Source organism: Cyrtonyx montezumae, unplaced genomic scaffold (assembly GCF_038088225.1).
Source record: "Cyrtonyx montezumae isolate F1298 unplaced genomic scaffold, pur_monq_1.0 scaffold_18, whole genome shotgun sequence".
NCBI lineage: Eukaryota > Metazoa > Chordata > Aves > Galliformes > Odontophoridae > Cyrtonyx > Cyrtonyx montezumae.
Genome location: NW_027071914.1, coordinates 16,071,627 through 16,094,695, shown reverse-complemented (window position 1 = coordinate 16,094,695; position 23,069 = coordinate 16,071,627). Strand labels below are relative to the sequence as shown.

Genomic DNA, 23,069 nt, shown 5'->3' with positions numbered 1-23,069 from the left:
CAGCTCCGTTCCTGTAGCATCGTGTCTGCAGCAACAAAGCCAGGAGGTAAGTGTCTTTCCATGATGCAACTTGCTGATGCAGTGAGGATCCCCCTGGCCAGTGGGAAGATGGTTAACACTGATGGTGCATTTTTTCCACCACTTAATAAGCAAAAATAAGCAACTCCTCAACAGAAGTATTTAAGCTGCATTACAGCAACTGCTGTTTTGCGATGTTTGACATTGAAGTGGGTTCTGGGAGGGTCATTGCTTTACAAGAACAGTGTTTCTGGTTTCCCAGTGGGGGCACAAGTGTGCCCAGCTGGGTTGATGTCCATTGGGATCCATCACTGAGGGGGGGGCAGTGCAGTGTGCTCCCCGTGCTGCTCCTCCTGCAGCTCTCAGTGCTGGTGCTGCCCACACAGTGGCTCAGACTTTGTCGTAAAAGTGTAGAAGCAGTGCTTAATTGGCAGTAATAAAAGTTAAAATCCTTCTCGTGTAGAGTGTATTGCACATGAAATATGTGTTAAGATGCAAGAGCCCTCTGTTTAATGGAAGTTGTTAGAACTTCCTGTGTCACTGTCAGTGATGGCAGATCCAGATTTCAGTTTTTGCTGATTGCTTTTGAGAACGCTCGGAGTTTTGTGCTGCGAAGTCTGAATGAAGGCTCAAATTGCATAGGAAATTGTATATGGAGAAGTAGGGTGAGCTCAGGACTGTTCCTGAGCAGGGCTGGACTGTGTTTCTGCAGAGCCAACGCCTTTAAGAAATGGCTTCTCTTACCCTTTTCCCATAGGGATGCTGGTGCTGGTGGCTGTAGTTCCAGCCGATGGATTTCTGATGGAACAGTACTGCAAACAAACAATTCAGTACTTGCTGTTTCTTTCCCCAAACTTTTTCTTTTCTTAGTATGGCATTTTCTAATTGTTTTTCCATTCTATGTGATAGTGCTAATATTGTTAGAGAAGGTTCTGGTACCTTTTAATAAGAACAGGCATTTCACTCTTTGCAACTCATGACTCAAGGATGTGGCTAACAGCTCTGACTTTAAAGGGAAAAACAAAGCTCGAAATATCTCTGCTGTGATAAATAGGTACTGTAACCTCAGCACCCATTGTATTTCCTCACTCTTCGATAAAGGCATGGGAAGGGAGAAACCATTTCAGTGCTGAAAGTGCCTGACTGTGCCTTCTTGGGGTTAAATCCTGCAGGGTTGGCATGCTCTCCTTCGTGCTGACTTCAATATTGCTTTCAGATTGCCATGGTGGTAGATGCTATCAGCCATCCCCCCCAAGTGGGCCTCTTTGTTTTTCCATAGAAGTATTGATATTAAGCACAACCTGCACTAGAGTCTGTCGGCATCTCTGCCCAGCTCTGGTTGCATTCTTGTCTAAATCCCATGTTTTCTGATGGCTGCATGGAGGCTTGGTGTGATTCTGCACAGCTCACCACTTGCTCTGCTCTCACTGACCACTGACGTGGTGGTTGTGTGCACCCCTAATGCGGGGTGGGAGGAGCAGGGGGAGAGCTGCCCCGAATGTGTGATCTGCACCACAAGTCTGATTCATCTGGTGGAACAAAACCACAGGTGTTACTTGTTTCCAGTGAAAAACTCCAGGTAGAGATGTGAGAACTCTCTGTAATGCGGTATGAATGCTACCTTCCTTTCTGATTTCAGCTGCTGTGTGAAGTTGGTAGGGATTGGTAATGCAAGGTGGGAGCTGGTACATGCATGTAGGGGTCAGAGCTGTTGGGTGTGTGCACTGAGGCACCCAGGTTAGTGCTGGGGGCTCCTCCCTGCAGCCCCCCTGGCCGTGGGGCTGGGCACCTGGCTCAAGTGGGGCCCAGTGGCCATGGGATCTTGAGCAGTGTGGATTCTGTGCTTGCAGATAATGAGTGCCTTGGGGTGGGCTGGTGCAGGAGGCTACCACCTTCAGCTCCACATGTCCCAGTGCCTGCCAGGCTCAGGGTGAGCAGCAGAACTGCCATCCCAGTGTCAGGAAGCTGTCACACAGGACTTGGAAACCTCTGGAAATCAGGTGGTGATGAAACAGAATGTGAAAGTACCGCACTGGATGAGCCACTTTAAATGTCCTTTGCAATTCTGATTGGAATTCTGTTGGTTTGCAAGTTGAGGTTAAGTTATTGAGTGTTCTGTCCACAAACATTGTGCGATGAATTGGGATTTCACCCTAGGTAGTGTTGTGAAGCTTTTCCTGGGTGATCTATGAGCAAAAGCAGAGTCAGGTTTTCAGCAAGAGATAGCAATTTTCATTGTACAAATCACCTGAGGTCACGGAGGAAGGAGTCTGGATAAGCCAACTCTGAGCACTGTGATCTGGGAGGGGAGGGGTGGCCTGGCCCTTGGGATGGAGGACGTAGATGCTTTGAGAAGTAAATGTTGATATGGAGACAGTGAACTGGAGCTGCGTGTGGGCGCGGTGGGAGTGAGAATAGCTCGGGTTTTACGTCTGTGTGGACTTAAAGCAAATATGAATCATGCTTGGGGTGCTTGGGGCTTTCTGGTAAGGTCAATGGAATATCAGAACACCATCGCTTCTGAAGTAAGGCTCAGAGTCGTCAGCTCATCATGCTCAGAGTGTTAACAGTGAAATTAATGCTGATATTTTGGAGGTAAGGGCAGAATGGGTGCTCGGAGCAAAACCCCAATGTGGTTCAGCAAACTTGGCCTCAAGAAATATGGGATGGCACTTTCCACTACAGCTCCTCAAAATCATGAACTCCTCCAGAGTAAATGCCTCTCATAAAAGCACAGCAACTCTGCCAGCCATCGTGGTCCACATGTTCAGTGATGTATTTGTGTTTCTGTGAGGTTTGTGATTTTTGGAAATAGAGACAGATTCTGCTAGTATGGATCAGCCCTTCGTGTGTTTGGACAGACAGCTCTGGGCACTGTGCAGGTTTGATTCTGCATAGGGTTGGACAGCAGCACTTCTGTTCATATCTAGGCTGTATGAAGCCAAGCCAAGTGCTTTTCAGTTGTTTTCTGTTCTTTAAACAGAAGTATTTCCTGGGATAGCAGTGCTGGGTGGGTGAGGGAGATGCATCTCCTGGAGTAAAGCACTGGAAGTACAGCAAATCTGCAGACAAGCGACATGAAACAGCGACTTCAGGAATGAGAAACATTGGAAGACAGCCACTTTCAAAGTGGTTTGTTTTAAGCCTGCTGCTTTTTGAAGTGTGCTGGAAGGTGAGATGGAGCCAAGTGCGTGAGCAAGTTCAGGTACTGCTCAGAGTCCCTGATGGACGTGCATCACTCCCTATTGGATTTCAGAAGCCACTATGCTGTGGGTCTTTCCCAAGTGGTCATTGTGAGCTGGGCACAGGCAGGTGTAGAGAGCAGAGCTGAGACATGCAGTGTGATCCCAGCAGCTGCTTTGGCACGGAGATGTCTGATGACATAAAGCCTTCTGAGCGTGCTGGAGGAACGCTTATTTTGCACAGTAGCGTGGTAGTTCAGCAGCAATTCTACCCGTGTGACACAAAAGTTGTCAATGCCCCATCCATGGAGGTGTTCAAAGCTGGGTTGGATGGGGCCCTGGGCAGCCTGAGATGGTGGGAACAACCAGCCCATGGCAGGAGTTGGAACTGCAAGATCCTTGAGGTCCCTTCCAACCCAACCATTCTGTGTTCTATGATTCTCATTGCTCTGTAAGATACAAACATCACTTCTGATATCCTGCTGTACACTGGGTGCTGACTGAGGTTTGGTGGATGTGTTTTAGATAAACGTATAGTGAAAAGCTCTGACAAAACTCTCAGCAGAAGCTCTTCCATATGTGGTGAGAAGGCAACAGGCAAAGCCTCCAGGTTTATTCAGTTGGATTCCTGTTGAAGCTTAATGCAAACACAACCACCACACAATGACTGCAGCACAGGGTGGGCTCTGGTGGTCCCTGATGGGACTGAGCTGGATCCCATCGGTGCCCACTGAGTATCTGAGCTCCTGTCCCCATGTGGAGACCCTTCCGGACCCCTCTCATGTGAGCAAGTCAGGGTTGTGATTCCTGATGCTGTGTGCACAAACCCGCAGACCCCGCACCTCTCCCATGTACCACAACCGCATTTCACGTCTGATAACTGCGGACAATACAGACAGTGTAAATGATGACACTTGGCTGTGCTTGGTCAGTCAAGTTTTAATTGACATCTTTGGCTTTCAGTCACTTACTCACATTAGCTCTTAGCACAGATTTTGCTTTGTGGCAGCCCCTCCTTTCCTCCAGTTCCTGGGGAGCCCCACTGCTGCTGCAGGGACTGTTCCTACAGCCGCTCTCTGCAGTGCTTCTGCAGCTGAGAACAGGAGCTTTCACTGCTGCCGTACAGATCTGCCTCATCCCTCACGATGTTCCTGCAGTTGTTCCTCTGGCTGAGCCACCTCAAGAATTCCTCCAGGTTGCTTCTGAATTTAGAGAAATCCGCTCTAATCTCAGTGCAGGAATTTCCATGGGCTGATTTTTTCTAAGGAAAAAGAGTAGAGACTGATGCAGAAGTTACAGAGGCATTCCACCCCGAGGCTCTGTTATTCCTCGGGGCTCTTTAGCTCCCTGGGATGGGGCTCCAGCCCCACACCACTTCCCACCATTCTTGCAGACTCAGCCTTGGCTGTCATAGAATATCCCAGCTTGGAATGGACCCATACGGATCATCAAATCCAGCCCCTATTTGTACATCCAATCTCTCTCTTAATATCCACATCCTGGAGATTCCAGGGGAGCCTGGGATGCTCCGTGTGGTCCCAGCAGCATCCCAGCCCGAGCTGGAGGACAGTTCAGAATCCAAAATTAAAAAGGAGGAACAATTTGTTTCCTTCCAAAGAATGATCAAGGAGCAATGTGACAGGTCAGGTGTTACTGGGCTTCTCACACCAATGCCCTCTGATTCCCTTAGGGAAAGCAGCTCTCAAGGAAGCATGGTGGCTCCTTTCCTGGTATTTCTCATCATATGCATGGTCTTTAATGGAGAATCATGCTTTATCTTCCATCCTCCACGAAAACTGGTGCAACCCAAGTGCTGCAGCATCTTGCCTACCTGGGGAGAGCCCATTTCTCTGTACTCATCAGAGAGAATTAAGGGGAGATTGAGGCAAATTGACAAGCAGATGGAGACCTGCAGGGGAATGCTTGAAACTAACACTGAACAGCAGCAGCTTACCTTCATAATCGAGCAGTTGTCTCTCAGCTTCATCAGATCTTTTGTAACTATCTTCATACACGGAGATTCCAATTTGTTTAACTGGTGGATAAACTCCTCGGTGTTGTTACAGGCACAGTTTGTGCTCTAGAAGGAAGAAAAGGAGAAGTAAATGGCATTCTGGTTTGTAGGAAGAAAGCTGGGATTGTTCCTAAACTACCATGGGTAAATCAGCTATAATTTTTCTCTGGTGATATTTCTTTGTTATGCCACTCCATCAGAGTTCATTAGCACAGTATTCATAACTATTACAGCCATAAATTCTGCAGAGGATGTGCTGCAGTTTCTGTAGATTTGGCAACTCTTGTAGCTGGGTTAAATTCCTTCCAAATGGGAGTGTTTGCTCTTGGCTGTAGGACACCTGCAGATAGCTACTTCAAGCACGTGTCCTTGTTTTGCACCATTTAGCAAACAGACCTTACAAACACTGCGGGAAATCTCTCCTGAACAGCACTGAAAAGAACACAGAGATACTGAGGGAGGAATCGCCTGAGAGTGGTTAGAGAAGAGATGCCAGCCACGTTCAAGCAATGATTTAAACAATATGATGTGATGTGTAGGGAAAGCAAGAGGAGCACTCAGGGCTGCCCCTGAACCGACCTTAGGTCTCCATGGCAGCCCTATACCCCTCCAGGTCTGTGTTCCTGGGTTCAGGTCCCCCCTACCCCGTGGCCCACTGAGCTGTGCCAGAGCCCAGCAAGCCCTTAGCTGGCATTGGACACATTGCCTTCAAACGTCCCTGGAGCTTTCTTCTCAGTTATACCCTAAGTTGGTAAGCTCTGTGTCCTTCTGGAGACTCCACCTGGTGATAACAAATGAGAAACGGCTCCTTACCCTTATGCAGGTCGGCGTGGTGAGCTGCTTCTGGAAAAGACAGAGATGTCCACGTTACAAACTGTAAACCGCCTCAAGCAGCAAATCTGGCGTGGGGCAAGAGGAAAGTGATTTACCTTTGAAGGTGGTTGTTCATTGTCAAGTAAGCAGAGCATTTCATCAATGATCGCTGATTTAGCCTTGTTCTGCAGAAGTGGTATTTCTTTTGGTGGAAGAAAGTGGCCGGATCCCCTCCAGCTGCACAGCAGCAGCAGCAGCATGCACAGATGCATTTGGAAGGTGCTGGACATGAGGCTTGGACTCCAACGTGAAGAGCAGGCTGAATTCAGGCTCCCCTCTTCTGGCAGGTACTGGGCTCGCTTTTATAGAGAAGCACAGTAAGGGCAGGATGTGATTACTGTCTTATCTCATCTACAGATCGATAAAGTAGGAAATAGGCGACAACTTGAGCCTTCGAATTAGCAGCATATCTGATCCGAGAAGTGTTTCTGATTAATGGTCCTGTAAACTTCCTGAAGCCTCTAAGCCCTGTGTGAGCAGGAGCCGTGCGAGGGCACTCATGATGTGTGCGGTGCTGTCAGAGCAGGACTTGTTTGTGCCCAAGGAAATTACTCTACTTGGAGTAACGCCAGGAAGCATATAGCTGCTCATCAGTGGAATCTGCATCCTATATTGCTGCATATTATCCCGCTTCGATGGTTTGGGTGCCCCTGTAGCTGATGTCACCTGAAGATGGAGCCTGCAGGAGCAAAGGGATTGTCTGCAACACGACCTCGGCGGTGACATGGGAGCAGAGCTTTGCACTGATGTGTAGCACTGCCTCACAGAGCGTTTCCTTTGGGAAATATCATCTCTCTGAGCTGTCAGTGAAACAGAAGGCAGTTTGCTCGCTGTAATTAGGAAGAGTGGGGACCAGAGCTTATCCTGACATCGCTGCTTTTTCTGATGCTGCTACGTGAGTCTTCGTTCTCAGCTGTCAACTGCAGCTTGTCATCCTGGGGGAACTGTCTACGGAATGGATTGTTTCGTTCATTGTATGGCCCTTATGCAGCACTTCAAGGGGGCATTGATTCATTAGGTGCTTGATTCCACTTGTGAATATGTGAGAGAGGGGGAAAGAGGCTGGAATGAGGTGGGAAACTGCAGCAGTGCCTGGGGGGGTGGGGTGGGGGGGCAGGGGAGTGGGCTCAGGGCAGGGGAATGCAGGAGAGGATTGCCTCCAGATAATCCAGTGTTGGGAGAGCAGAATCTCCAGGGCAATTGGGGAGCAAGAGCTGAGGGGCTTTGCAATGGTTCATACAAGGAGTGGCATCTGAAAGGGGCTGCAGTGAGAAAACACTCCTAACAATGGGGAAAAGTGAAATTACTGGGGGCCAGCACTGGGGCCACAGGGTGGAACAGTGGGAGACCTCACTGTCTGCCAGTACAGCTCCTGCTGCCCCTCTCCTTGTCTGCTCCATAGCAGCTCTGACTTCAGCAGAGAGCTGTAAGGAGGTGTTTTGCAATGGCAGGAGCGGGCCTGACAAGTGCTGTTGGGGCAGGGGTAGTGCAGAGCCAGGCTCTCAGCTGGAGCACATTGGTGCAGAGCTTTGCAAATATCCATATCAGCCTGTGCCAGCAGAGCATCTGGCCCAAATAGGTCCCACATGTTCCCATTCCTTCTCTAAATCTCTTGGATTTTTGGAGGCAGTATTTCAAATAAAATGCCTGCTGAAATGCAGGAGTGGCAGGTTGGTTTTACTGGATGTGATTAGGGAAATCCTTGCTGTTGGTTCAGCCTGCATTTTACTTTGAAGAGCTCTAAATGTAATATGAAAATCTGAGCCTGGATGGTGTTTTAAGCTCATTGTTCACATATATTTTGGAGTGTCCTTACTAGGAGACACATATTGCACATTCCCTTTGTGCCCATCTCTTGGCTGGTTGCTAACTGCTGATTTGCAGAGTGTGCAGAGCTGTGTGAAGGTTCTCTGACAGCAGCTGTATGGGAGATACCCACCAGCCTTACTGCTGTCCCCCCCACTAAAGAAAGTTCTGAGCCAAACAAAAAAAATCTAACTTCAGTCCCAAACCACTCATGAAATGTCTCTGGGCCCCTCACTTCCCAACCAAGGAGCTCCAGCTCTGCAGGCTCTGGCTGTCCAGCAGCCTTGGGTAGAGGTGATAAAAATGAGTCGTTAAAGTGAATGTTTAAATGTGCTAAGCTGATATGGTGAATGATGCGAAAGTCAGTGAAGGTTTCTCTGCTGTCATAGGTCTCAAGGTCTCCTGGCAATGGCATGGTGTAGGAGCTGAGGGCAAGACCTGTGTCTCCTTTGCCTTTCCCACTTCTTGGGTGGGTGTTTGCTTCAGGGGGAGCTGCTGGCAGCTGCTCACTGCTGCTGTGTTCTGGATGAGGATGTAACAGCCCGACACTGTGCAAGCCAGCCACACTGTTATGCAAATACTGACACCCACTAAACCCTTTTTCTGAAACTTTCACCCCAGATTTGGAAGAATCCTCTCTCATTTGCTTGGAAAGGCCACCTTGGCCACCACCAAAGGGAAATGAAGCTGTTAGAGAGAAGCAGTGAGTTGTTATCAAAACAGCACTGCTGTGGGTCCCCCTTCCACGGGATCCTGTGTCCTGCCCCGTGGGTGCAGCGTGGCTCCACTGCTGGTAGGAATCACCACTGCCCCTTAACCTCCCTGTGGTCCTTGGTCTTTGATAACAGAAGGATGCTCTGAACCAAAGATGTGATGAGAAGAGCTGTTGGCATCTGTAAACACCTGAAAACTTCCCGTGCTTGCCGGTAGGAGCTCTGCGAGGTGAGGGGAAGCGAGCACGCACATCCCTCCAAAGGACAGCAAAACCACGAGCGCCTGAGGTTTGGTGTTTGCACACAGAGGTGACAGCATTCCCGGCAGGTATGGCAGCAGTGCTGCGGGGTCCTCAGCCACACTGTCCCTTCTGCAGCTTTCTCCGCAGCCGCTCTGCTCTCCTCCACCTTTCTGCGGCAGCCGGAGCCTCCGCAGCCCTCCCTCTCCTTCCTCCGGCCCTCGTGTCACACTGCTGTGTGTTTGGAAGGAGAGGAGTGCCGCCTAGAGAGCGGCCCCCGCCAGCAGCAGGCAGACCTCTGGTTTTACTGCTGCTTTTATTTCCTGCGGAGCAGCGCTGCCAAACCTCAGCACGCACCGCCTGCGATGCATCAGCTGCCTCGTGGCGAGCCGCTTGCTCTGGGAGCTCGCAAAGCCCCTCTGGGGGGGCCTGGTTACAGCGGTAGGGATGTCAGTGGTACATGGAGAGTGTTTCAGCGAGCAATAGGGATGTGCTGTCAGGCTGTGGTCCTCCTGGAAGCAACTGGAGCCCTCTGTCACATCTCCCCACGTCGCACTGGATCATGGCCCTTCCCAAAGCACTGCTTCCCTCGCTGGAAGGCTGTAAATATCATTGCTCACAGTGTTGAAAATCGCACCATCTTTTTGCATCTGTGGGTTTTGACTAACACCTTGTTTGGGGTCAGTCCCGATGCCTGTGTTTATTCCTCACCTGGCACTGCTGCGGGCAGAATGAGCAGGGCTGCCCTGGTCCACCAACACACCAGGTTGCTCCTTCCAAGCACTCAGTATTTTTGGTATCATTGGCCTAGTGATTTATTCAGGAATAACCTTTGGGATGCACAGTGATAATGACACTTGGTGGCTTTCCCCCTGTTTGCTGTGTCTGCCCTTCTGCAGCCCTCAAGGATCTCCTCTCCAGCAGCTGTTAAAAACAGCAGAAGAATGCTTGGATGTGTCAGCTCCATCCAGAGCCTCCTGCATTCCCCGGCTCCCTTCTGCAGGCAGTGATTTGCAGGGTATCCCCTAGGCACAGCTGCTGGAGATGCCCTCCCTCCAGGTACGCAGCAGTAGGTGGTGATGATGGGGTTGTGAAATAATGAAATTTCAGCAGGAAAATCCCTTGGAGGGCGGGTATGTGTGCAATGCTCAGCAGGGATGTGGGTGCAGCTGTGGGCTGGGGCTGCTCCCATCCCATCCTGCACCAAAGGAGTAGTTTGCCACGTGTTTTCTTTCTTCTGTGTGGATGAATCTTCCTGAAGTCAGGACAGCCTGGGGAAGGGTGAGGGGCTGCAGTCAGCTATCTACCTCGAAGTGTGCAAAGGAAGAGCCAGATGGGCTGCTTTCATCCCAACTGGAAAAGTAATATGGTAGTACATGATGTCTGGGCATCCCAGGGAGGCCCTACAAAGAAATATCAACCATCTCTAAAGCTGCCCCTGAAATGCCAGAACATCACCACTGGGAGAGGCTGACGTGATCAGTCCAGCATTTTCAGATCAAATATTCCTTAAATCACCATAAATCACCACAAAGGGAACAATGATAGTTGCACATCTGTGCGAGAGATTTATTTTGCATAGATCCCGTTAGAGTTCAGTTACATTCCATAGAGTTCTGCTTGCAAATTTCCCAAATTCTTTACTGCACGAAATGCATATGCAACGTCTTGGCAGCACTCAAGTCTTCGAGAACAGGCAATTTGCACCTCACTTTTTGTATTTTAAAGCAGTTCTTAGAATAGCCTGGGTTGAAAGGGACCTCAAAGATCATCTCGTTTCAACCCCCTCTGTCATGAGCAGGGTCACCAACCGCTAGAGCAGGCTGCCCAGAGCCACATTCAACCTTGCCTTGAGTACCTCCAGGGATGGGGCATCCACAACCCCTCTGGGCAACCCCAGTCACTGCCTCTGTAGCTCAGCAATATTCTTCAGCTCAGAGAGGCACTTTGGCATCATTTATAAAGCAATCATCCCATCCTTGGAGGAGATGGTTCTCCAAAAATTGCCAGTGACTCCTAAAAAGATGCAAAATTGCACGGAGTGCCTCTGGAAACTTCAGGTGCAGGAGCACCGCGCTGAACCCAGTGTGTGTCTGTGGGTGGAGTGGTACAGAACAGTGCATGGTGAAAGGGAACAGCATCCAAAGGCTCTTCCCCACGCACCAATGAAGGGAAGTAAACAATTATTGCATTTCTTCATCAGAAAAATAAATAATGTGGAGTTCCTACCAATAAATAGAATAAATATGAATAATTATAGGAATAAATAACATGTCCCAGGAGCTTTGCTTGCCAGTGAGGATGTGCAAAGGAGGGCAAGCAGAGCTTCGTGGTGTGGTGGGCTGGGCTGGACCATGTGTGTGTCACAGCACTCTGCAGTTATGTTGTTTCCTCTGAGAAGCCATACATGTTCAGGAACTTCAACAATTCCCCAAAATTCTTGAAAAAATCATAGTTTTCCATTGGCTCCCACTTATGTTTCTGGGGGACAGACAAAGGAGAAGAGTCAAACAAACATAATCTGGGCGCATGAGTTGTATTCTGGTTTTTGACTGTAGATTGTTTTGTTTTGTCTTTGTTTAGTAATTAATTTGAAGACCACGGAGGCACCAAACAAGGAAGCAGCTGTGTGCTTTAGCAGTGCACACATTTTGCTGCAGCCTGGACAGGCACTGGGATTTGTACCAATCCAAACCCCATAGAACAGCCAGTAGAAAATCCACTCTGGACCTACCAGCCAGCCGGTGCACGTCTCCCTGGCAGCATAGACACTCCGTAGATTCTGGATAACCTTTTTCTCTAGTGGCTTCTTTCTGCTGCTTTCCAGGGCCTTAATAAATTCTTCCAGATAGACGACTGCATTCTCTTCCCCTTGCTCCATCATGAGAATTATGTGATTCTGCAATAACAAAGCATAGTCATTCCTGTCTTTTCTGTACTGCTTCGTAGAATCGCTGAGGTTGGAAAAGACCTCTCAGATCACTGAGTCCAACCACTGACCCGTCCCCACCATGCCCACTGACCATGTCCCAGTGCCTTCAGAAGGGGCTCTGATGTGCCTCATGGTAAGAACAGGAGCCAGCGCTGGCTGGAAGCAAGCTCTCAGAGCTCTGATCAAGGCAGCACCTGAGCACTGATTTTTCAGGGAAAAGATTTGGCCTTGAGTGAAGCCCATAGGGAAGCAACCATCACAGCCCATCAGTGGCATGGTAGCCAGGGGACACCTCTTCTGAGAGCACAAGAGCTTGCCAAAGGATGGGCTCTACCAGCTGCCAGATCCTCCTTCCATCTCCGAAAGCACATGGCCACGCCACGGGCATGCAGCATTGCAATGTGAGCTGAAACGCAACCTTACCGGAGGCATGGTTTCATTGCTGCCCTGCAAGAGATGGTTAAAAACCACATTAGCAGATGCTCCGCCAGAACAAAAACTCAGGCGTGCAACAAAAAGCAAACAGAACAGGCGAACCTGTAGTCTCAGAACGTCTTGAATGACTTCCTTCAGGAGGGAGCTGCTGGGGCAGCCCTTGGCCAGCGGCACGGGGCTGGGGCAGCTGGGGGCCCAGCAGGACAGCAGCAGGCAGAGCAGCAGCAGCATCGTGGCGAGGCACTGCACTCCTCTCGTGGGCTGGGTACGGCTGCATCCTGGCTTCCTTTTATATGTGCGCCGTGCGAGGAAATGATTAATACCTCACCACAAAGAAGCTCAAGCTGAAGGCGAGAAGTCACCTGTAAAGTGGAAGCTGTTACTTTCTTATCTGACAGGGGAAACTACGTGTGTCTAAAATAAAGACTCCCCCAGAAGTTCAGTAGCTGCTGTGCAATTCAGATGTTTGAGCCCATCTCGCTTTCAGGGTCCGAAGCTATTTTACGGGGCTGGAAGTATTGGTACAAGATAAAGCTGCCTGAACATCACCCAGATCTTCACACTTACACGTACTCTAATGTATTGATTACTCAAAGTAACACTCATCTATTGCCCCTCTGCAGATGGAGAGAGCTCCAGGGAGAGCTGAGGGGCTAAGGGGGCTGAAAGAAAAAAGAGAACAGACTCCTTAGCAGGGTCCATGTGATAAGACAAAGGGAAACTATTTCAGACTGAGAAGAGGGGAACTTCTTTAGATCGGATGCTGGCAGAGGTTGTCCTCTCCCAGGGCAGACTGGTGGGGCTCTGAGCACCTGATGGGGCTGTGGGTGTCTCCATCATAGAGGTGCTGGATGAGATGGCCTTTCAAGGTCTCTTCCAACCTGAACTGTTATAAGATTCTATGCTTCTTCCCTAATTAATAATCCTTAATGCTTCACACCACTCACATTTATAAGTGGGTGGGCTGCATAAGCCCTTCTGGAAGCAGACACGGGGTTGCAGAGCTGCCTGTCCTCCCTGCCCACATGAGTCTGCTGCTGCATGGATTGGATTCCTGCCTTGCTGCAGTCCCCTCACACTTCCACCCCACTTTCCCTGCAGTCAGTGGAGTGGCACTATCCCATAGCTGAGGCTGAGCTGCTGTGTTATTTTGGGGTGAGCAGAGAAAGTCCAGCTTTGCCTCACGCCAGCAAGGGGTTTACATCCATTCAGCCCAATTGCAGGAGAGCTGTGGGAAGCACCCATCCCTATGGTGCTCAGCTGCTTTCTTTAGAGAAAGATCGTAAGGAGTCTGAATGTAAAGAGTCCAGGGAGGCCGTGGATCACCCACAGTGGGAAGCAGAACCACACTTGAGACTCAGCCCTCTCTTCCATTTGCTCTCCTAGAGAAAGATGTCTGTGGCTCTGTGCATGGCCGGTCCTGCTGAGGCTGGTGGGGAGAAAACGTTTGTTTCAAAGGGAATTCACAGGTCTCAGGTGTCACATGGATGAGTGCAGATTCTGTGCCATAGATCATAGCCAGCTTCAAAGGGTGTGGAGGAATCTCTTCCCTTGGAGGAGGCAGTGGGAACTGGTGCTCATCTCGCAGCTGGCTGAAGAAATGAGCCTCTGCAGGAAGGGCAGAAGGGAAAGGAGTGGGCAGCACGGACTTTTACAGCTGGAAAAAACAGAACTGCTTGGTTGGAACCCCACCTTGTTCTCTTTATTCTTTTTATAGCAGCTAATGACATGCAAATACATTCTTAGATTGCAGCCAGGGTGGAAAAAGAAAGATCTGATAGCAGCAGAAAGGAGGATGGAACTTGTGGTGTGCTGGTGTACGCACACCTAGAGTTGGCCTCTAACACGCTGACTCATTTGCAAACATTCAGAACAGAAACCGCTGTGAGCACTCTGCTCATCTCATGGCAGGATCAGCTCTGACCTTTCTTTCCTTTGTGCTGCACGGGGATCGCTTCTGCAGGACAGCGAGGGCACGGGGAGTTCCCAGCAGCTCTGCGGCCAACCCCACCTCCACCTCCACCAAAAAATCCAGGCAGGATTGCGTGAGGGCGACGTGGGCTCCGATCTGATTTCACTGATGTGATTTCACTGATATGATTTCACCGGGCAGAGCCATCTGAATTAGCTGGGTCCTCCCCACACGGAGAATTCAGTTAATGAGCAAAGAGTGACTTGAGCTCACTCAAAGTCAAATAGAGAATTCATGGTGAAACTGGAAAAATATCAACAACAACAAAAAAAGAATGGAAAATGAACAAGTCTGATTTTTGTGTGGTGGTCCTGTGCAGAGCCAGGAGTCAGACTCCACGATCCTGATGTGTCCCTTCCACCTCTGGATGTTCTGTGATTCTATGATTGACTACAGGACCCCTTTTGCCCCTTGACCAACCTCCTCACACTTGCATCAAGGTTCTTTCTATATGTTTTTGTGCAACCTGTAGGTGTTCATGCTTCTCACCGTGCTGATAGCCGACAGCAGCACTCCTGGACATCCGGGCAGATGTGGTGGGCTCCCGGCTCCCTTGTTTGGCCCTCCCACGTGTCTCCATTCACTCTGAATGTAGGAGGCTGAAATGCATCTATAGCGTTTGCAGCGCACTTTGCACGGCAGCATCGATACCTTCCTGTCTCAGCACAGCGAGGAGTTAAAAGCACTGTAACTCTGTGGTCTGCCCCTGCAGAATGAAGGAAGCCGTGCTTCCCCATGCAGCTCAGGGGAGCTCTGATGTTGTTTAGAAACAGCAGAAAGTAAAATCGTCGCCGCCGGTGACTGTGCTCAGCCAACGCATCTGCAGCAGCTGTGCAGCCTGCTGCCGGCCGAGGACATTCCTTCCCCATGCCGTGCTCGGGCTGTGGCTGCCAGTCCCCGTCCGGTGTCTGTGCAGTGGGCTGTGCCTGGAAGCAGTCCCACAAAGGAAGCACAGCACAGCTGGGCAAAGCCACGGGCAGAGCCGTGAGCCTCGGGATAGCCACTGTGCACAGGATGGCTTTTTTGTTATCTGAAAGGTATTCCCCGTGTCCTTTGTGGCTTCCTCTGTGATTACTCCAAAAAATACCTGTGAGTCACAGTGGCATGCCCTTCCCTTACACTGCCAGGAGTGCGTTATGCAGAGGCGTTAGCTCAGAAATTAGTCCAAGGCCAACTCATGTGTTGCATCTCGGTCGCTGGACCCCTGCCTGCGTTGCTTTTGTCTTGAGGGCTGTGCCTGGGCAGCTTCTCTTAGGAGGGATTAGCAGCTCTAGATGCCTTTGGACACAAGAGCTTTTTTGTGTCTCACCAGCTTTGAGGAAAGCGAGGGAAATTTCCCTGCTTGCTCAGAGGTGTTGTTCTGAAGAGCCAAAACTCCTCACCTTTCAGGCACAATTAGAAATCTGGAGTTTTATGCATCTCTAGCTTGGTTTGGATTGGAAGGGACCTTTAAGGCCATCTGGTCCCACTTCCCACAATGAGCAGGGACACCCACAGCTCCACCAGCGCTCAGAACCCCCCCAGCCTGACCTGTGCTGTCTGCAGGGATGGGCACCACCGCCTCTCTGGGCAGCCTGTGCCAGTGTTGAATTTCAGAAGTGGAGATTTCACGGGCATCCCATGTGCCTGCCCAGCCACACAGCTCCAGGCTCAGCTTCATGCTGCCCCAGCTCCCCAGGGAGCCCAGTGCTCCTTGGGAACACCCTCGCCTCCTGCAGTCCCGCTGCTGCTCTCAGACATGTGCAGAGCTTTTGTCTGGAGCGCAGGCGAGCAGCCGGGCAGTGTTTAACAGCAGTGATTCACAGCCAGAGAAGGCACTGTCTGAAACCCTGCAGATGATCCAAACAATTCGTAATGGTGTTTTTGAGCACTCTGTCCCACCCACCGACCACCTCACATTTGGCTCCGAGAGTGGGCTGGCAGGAAGGGACCATTAATTTCTCAGTTGCAAAACCACCACGTACTATTGAGAAAAGGATTGTATCCCAAACACCATTGTGTGAAAGCAGGAAAATATTCTTCAGAAAATGTAAATAGTTTATGAGTTCTGACAAGTGACTAATAAAAGATGAAGTAAAAATAGGAATGAAATAAGAAGAGAGAATGAGTAATCCACCAAATCCTTCAAGAAAGGAAAAAGGGGAAATTCTCTTGAAGAATATGACTCCAGATTTAGCAGCTGACTGCAGCTCGATGGAGCCAAGCTGCCTTCACCTGGCTGTGACAGCACTGTCATCTCCATGGGGAGAGTGATGCCACCCCTGGGGCACTGTCCCAACCTTGGGGCTAGGAGACTTGTCACCTGGAGCAGTGTTGGACAGGAGGAGAGGGAAGGAAGGAGCAGGGGGATGGCTCTACCCCAGGGTCCCTTCAGCAGGGAGCTGGGACAGCGCTGCTCTGCGCGACGGGTCTCTGCTTCCAGGCTGTGATGGGATGTTGCTCTGCAGGAGGGGCACGGGGCTGCGTTGCACAGCCTCGGGGTCGTGATTGGGTCTGGTCCTGCGAGACCAAAGCAGGTGTTATGCGAGGAGCTCCTCGCTTATCAAATGAGCAGCAGCAAACATAGCCCGCAGCCTCCTGCAGTGCCCCTTGCAAGTGACCTGCACTGCTGCGTCGCACAAGTGCCTTTCACCGCGCAGAACAGGAGCTCACCTTTCCTGTTGGGGATGTACGAAACGCAGCTACAGTTTTACAGCACAGCCTTCCTTCCTATGCGAGCAGGTCTGCAGATGCCCTCAGGAGGTGAAGTCACGGCTTAGCCGAGGTCTGATGCGCTTCACTGCGCTTGAGGATGCGAGATTCTTATCAGCACTGTTAGAGCAGTGAGGCATCACTGTGGCATCAGTGCTCCGCGCATCGGCGCGGCTGTGCCGGTGACATGAGTGTGCCGTCTGCCTGGGGCTGGGCAGCCCCTGCACCTCTGTTTGCACATCAGTCTGCCGATGGGATTAGCGATATTTGGGATATTGACGAGCTGGTGTAGGATCGGAGCTGAGGGCAGGGCTCTGGAAATGCCGGCAGAGCTGAGCTGCCCTCGGGGCCGGGGCACATCGGAGCCCCGCGGGGCTGCATCCCAGGAGCATCACGGCCGTGGGGTCCGGGTCCAGCCTGCAGGTGCTGTCTGGTCTGCATCCATCTGGAGTCAGCCTGGTGCTGACTTTGGTTATTAACGCTTCACTTTTCCTTTTTGTGCTTCTCAGAATTTCCTGGACTGCTGTGCTGGGAATGCTGAACTTGAGTAACATTTTCTACTTTAAACACTGCTATTTTTCTCGTTTTCATGTGCCTGTGAACCCACAACTTTCCATTTGTCTGAAGGATGAATTACAGTGTAAAATCTTCAGGCGGGATTTGAAATAACACACGTGAAAAACTCTTCATTGCTAATTCAAACCACTGACACTCAGGAGCAGCAGGAGTCTCTTGGCGGTGACTTTTGCTACTGCTGGGATTTTTGTAGCACCAATGAGAGCATTGAGGACCAGAAACTGTGTTGTTTAAGGCATGGAGTGCAGCCAGGCATTCACTCCCTGTTTCACTCCTTTAGAGAAGAGGTTCACAGCTCAGTGTCAGCCATCCAGCTCCAGTGGGAACGCAGCACGTGCCCCATGCAGGTGGCTGTGGGGCTTTCCTGGGTTGCTGTGAGGGAGCATCTGCTTATCCATCCATCCTTCTTTCTACCCATCCATCTGATTGTCCATCCTTCCATCCATCCATCCATCCATCCGCCTGTCTGTCTGTCCCTGTCCATCACTCTCTGTCAGTCCATCCATCCATCTGCCCGTCCATCCATCGGTCTTTATGTCCATCCGCCTGTCTGTCTCTGTCTGTCTGGGGCCATCACACAAAGCTGCCCACGATGAGCCGACACCTCTCGGGGGTTTTGTGCTCTGTGTTCTGTGTGTGACTGTGCTGTGGTGGCTGTGGTTTGGTGGCTTTGGGGAGCTGCCAGCAGGGTCTGTCCCCTCCGTGCCCCCTGGGCTGCAGGAGGAGCTGCCAGGGGGCGTGGGTGAGCAGCGCAGCATCCGTGCGTCCGTCCCACCTGGTGTTGTGTGCTCCTCCCCGAGTGATGGGGATCACTGAAACCACCCCTTAGAAAGAAGGAGCACTGACAAAGCTGCTGAATTCTGGAAGATTTATTTCTGGGGGAAAAAAAAAATAATCTGTTTGCTTTCATGAAGGGTTACAAGTGCTCAGTAATGGCTGTGTCAATATGTGTGATGCATGGCATACATCCCTACAGCTCAGCCAGGGCAGTTACATTCCTCCGGAACATAATTTTATTAAATATTAACTCGGATGTAGATTTACAAGTGTACACACTTTCCGAGTGCCTCCCATAGCCATGGATACTTAAACAATTTGGAAAACAAGTATTGCCTCACTGCATTCAATAAGTCAGCTCACTTGGGATGTGGGAAACTCCTCCAGTCAGCTGGGACGACCAAGGGAAAGCAACTGGGATGGACGGAGTAGTGTTTGTGTTTGTACTGTTTGGGATTTGGTTACATTCGGGTGACATCATTCTGCTTAGTCAAAAATAAATCTGGCAGAGGTTCAAGTTATTATTCATGAAAGTTATTTAGATCAGAATGCCCGGGTGGGAGCAGGGATGGGGCTCAGGATGGAGCAGGAGCCTTCTGCCCAAAGCTGCTCCTGGGGCTGGGAGGGAGGTGAAGCCATGGGGCTGCCTCTGACAGCAAGGGCCCCAGCAGCACATGTCCCTCTTCCCATCCCCATCCCTGTCCCCACTCCCGACCCTGTCCATGTCCCCATCCCTGTCCTTGTCCCCATCCTGCAGGACAGCTTTGCCCAGCTCTGAACAACACCAAGCCCCACAGATGTGCCTGGGCACTGGTAAGGGAAAGGGGGAGTGAAGTGCATCTCCAGGGCTCCTCCCCTCACACCAACAAACAGCAATTTCCCGAAGAACCGACGTAAGTACAGCATTGTCACAATAAATATTTTATTCCAAAGTATCCATCAAAAATAAATAAATAGAAGTATATATAAATAAATAAATAAATAAATAGGGTTGGGTTTTTTTTTTTTCATTGCAGTCCGGTACAACGTGAGTTAAACTGGTATGAATGCATAAAATACTCAAATCTTATTTATAATATTTCAGTCCTTTAGCTGAGCAGTGCATTGCAGTCGTTAGAGAGAACTGGGCTGCTCTCTCAACATAATTTATATAAATATATAAAACCACACACACTTACACATATATATATGTATACATCTGTCTATAAATATAATCAATATTCCTGAGAATAAGTTAATAGTGGAATCACATTTTTGGTTGCAGTAGTTATGGTTCTGTGTTTCTTTCTGGGTTTGGCACAGTCCTTCTCTTTAGGTCCATTTTAGATTTCCTCATAGAGGTATCTCAAGTAGCTTTTAAGTTCCTGCATGAATATCCACTTCGAGACTTGTGCAGTTTTGCATTCCTTATCAGGAACCTGAAAAACAAACAGAGGGCACAACTTAGCCCCGTGGGTATGGCTGTCACCTTGAGCTGTGTGCTCCCTGGGGCAGCCCTCTGTGCCCACGGGCACTGCCTGCCATTCGTGTCCTGAGATGGATCTCTGCTGCAGCTGCTTTCCAGATCTGATTGGTTTTCACATCGTTCTCTTTCTTGCAATTGAGATTACAGCAATGAAAGTAGCAGCACGTGGAAAAGTGTTCAAGGTAGAAAGCGGGCAGAGCCACACCCACCTTGCTAACTATTGAGTGAGATTCCTAATGCCTACTGATACCCTTATCAGTTATGGCATGAGATGTGGAGTGCCAGCAGTGGGCAGGCCTGTGCCCATCCAGGTGCTGTGTCCCCTCAGAGCTGGTCCTGGGGAGTGCTCACCGGGGTGTGCAGCTGAGCAGCATGACCCCAAGCTTACCTGGGGGGAGCTCACGGTCGAGAAGAGGTGTTCACACTGGTAAATGATGTTCAGCTGAGTGATGGCTTTTGCATTCTTCAGCCGGTTTCCCTCCAAGGACTTCACAAATGTTTTCAGGTTGTTATGCAGACAGGTTTTACTCTGAAAGAACAGCACACAGTTGTTTTTGACAGCTTTGTGAGACATCAGGACCACGTGCACAGTGCTCTGTACCCCGGGAATTTAGGTGCCCATCATAAACAATAACCTATGGGATTCAGAGCTGCACTTCCAAGCACAACCCCTGATATTCTATGCTGCAATTTATGGGCATCAAATTCAGGAAATGGTGATCATAGAATCACAGAATTGCTCAGGTTGCAAAAGACCTTCGAGACTGAGTCCAACCACAGCTGAACCATACTACCGTAACTCTAACAACCCACTGCTAAATCATGTCCCTGAGCAAGTGATAAGATGTGCAGTGTTGGTTTGGAAGTGTGCTAGACACGGGCGGCCCCGCTGCCTTCCTTGGAGCTGCAGGTGCAGCCAGGGCCCTACAGCCTGGAGGGCTCCAATGGGGCACTGCTCCTCGAGGGAAGGAGCAATCCTATATCTGTCCTTCCTGACCTGTCTCTGCTGAAAATACATTGGAATTGTCCTGGTGGAATGCAAGGTACAATTGCTGCCGGTGGGTGCTCGAAGGCCCTCCCCCTGAAGGCAGGGGGCACTGATGCTTTCTGCCTCCTGTTCTCTTCCAACAGGAGATGATCTCCCTCCCAGTTGTGCTGCTCATCTCCATGGAAATGCATTTTTCCAAGGGGCTGCAGGAGAGAACAGCCATGGGTTTGTATGGGGTGTAGCCCCAGTAGTAGTTAGGAGCTAAAACTGCGTTCTGGGGCTATGGACAGGAGTCTGTGCCCAGGTGAGACCTCTGCCTGCACAGAGCCACCCAAGGGATGCCGCAGCAGCAGCAGCTCCGTGAGCTCATGCATTACCTGTGCCTTTCCTCACATTTCTGAAGCAAATGTACTGCTATGTAAGCTGTGGAGCAGAAAAGAAATCTGGGAGCTGAGGCAACCACTGCAAGAAGAAGTGTGGTTTCTTACCTTGGTATCCATGGGTACTGAGGAAGAACCCTGGTCAAGAGAAAATCCAGTTAGCAACCTCAGAACAAACCCTGGGACAGCAGGCAGCCAGGTGCAGGGCACCGAGAGGAACTTACTGTCACGGTCACATGGTTGTTCTTCACATCACTGAGAACTTCACTGATGATGGATTTCACTCTGGAGCAGTGGAGGGGTGTGCTGGTGGGCGCAGAGCTGCAGAGCACCCCGAGGGCCAGCAGAGCGGTGAGCTGGGCCAGCATCATGGAGCTGTGCTTCGGTGTGAGCTGTGTGTGCTCTGCCCCGGGTTCCTCTTATATACACACTGCTGGCAGGAGGAAATGATTAATATCTCACCACAAACATGCTCATGCTGAAGGGGAGGAGGGGAGGATTTACCTGAAGAATGGAATCTGCTGGCTTTTTTCAAATGATTAAGAGTCTACGTATTTTCTACACCAAGAGCAACCTTGTGGATACTGTACCTGAACCACTTTGCACTGCATACTTCCAACCCCATAATGGAGACAAGGTGCAAGAGGAGTAAGTGCAGTGTAGGCATGTGTGAAGTTAGGAGAGGATCTGTTTGTGGATCGTGTAGACATGCACAGAGACAGACGGTAGAGAACTACATGTTGTTCTATGTTAGTTCCTCACAGTTTGAAGGAAGAAAGAAAATGGACAGACTTCCCCAGAGATCTGGGGCAGTGGTCCTCAACACTGTGAGATTTACAATCTTTAACACTTCTCTTAAAACTGCTGCAACTATTCCAACGCAGCTCCTACACGGAATTCTGTGACTGAGGTCTGAATGAATGAATGAATGAATGAATGAATGAATGAATGAATGAATGAATGAATGAATGAATGAATGAATGAAGCCTGGAATACATTTGCAGCGTCTCAGGAGCTCGGGAGCACACGTGCAGCTCGGCTCTGGTCAGGCTGCCCACACCCAGCAGCACTGAGCTCTCCAGGTGGAACAGCAGCAGGAAAAGTGTGCAGAAGGAAAGATGGTTACCTGAGCATCCAGCTCCAGCCCCTCCTGCCGTGTGCTGTCCCATCCGGATCCGTGGTCAGTGCCCCTCCAGCCAGGCAGGCAGCTCGTCCCCAGACTGCAAGGGAGCAGCAGGCAGATCTCTTTTAACGTGGGCAGAGCTGCCGGTGCACTGGACAAGCTAATTAGTAACAGCAGTGGGGGAATTTGATAAACAATGATTCAGAAGCTTGCTGGACTGTGAACACAAAATGTCTTTCGTGGAGCAGCTGTCCCTAGGTGGGCACTCCTGGCAAGGAGCTGCTCCACTCCTGAGCTACACGTGGCTCTGGGCACCAAGCAGCATCATGCCATGTTTTATTTCCATGCTTTATTTCCATGTTTTATTTCCATGTTTTACTTAAGATGCCATCCAAAACTTACTTTTTTTTCCAGGATGTGCTTTACTCTTTTGTCCCTTGCTGTTAATTAAAACCGTGACAAGTTGCAGTGCCAGAGTAGTCCTGCAATAGGGGCTGGGCACAGCTTTGCATGCTGAAGGAGAACTGCTGCAAGTCTGCTCTATCTGAGAAATTAAATAGGTACCAAACGATGCAGTTTTGTTTATTTCCCCATTGTTTGCTTACCAGAGATTGATGTAGTGCTGGGCAAATGTTTCAATAAATATTTTCCCACTAACCCAACTCCAGAGAGCAAACAACTTTCCCCAGATGTTACACTTCACTGTGATCTGCTTCACTCTTGGTTATTGCAACTCTACTCTGATGGACCACAGTGTAAAACTGTGGACCACAGTGTAAAAACTCCCTCAGCCTGCAGGTCCAGGGGACCCAGTGCTCCCTCCCAGCTCAGCTCCTGTGTCACCTGGTGTGCTGGAGCCATATATAAGTTTTGCTCTTTTTCTTT

At 50.0% G+C, this 23,069-nt stretch overlaps 1 protein-coding gene across 1 annotated transcript in view; it reads left to right on the top strand.

The window, feature by feature from the left end:
* ACSL6 (acyl-CoA synthetase long chain family member 6) overlaps positions 1 to 23,069 on the top strand; it is a 69,974-nt gene continuing 46,905 nt past the window's right edge. Inside the window, exon 1 of the mRNA XM_065734843.1 lies at positions 1 to 46. The gene's annotated coding sequence lies outside the window, so the exon portion shown is untranslated. The remainder of the gene's footprint in view (positions 47 to 23,069) is intronic.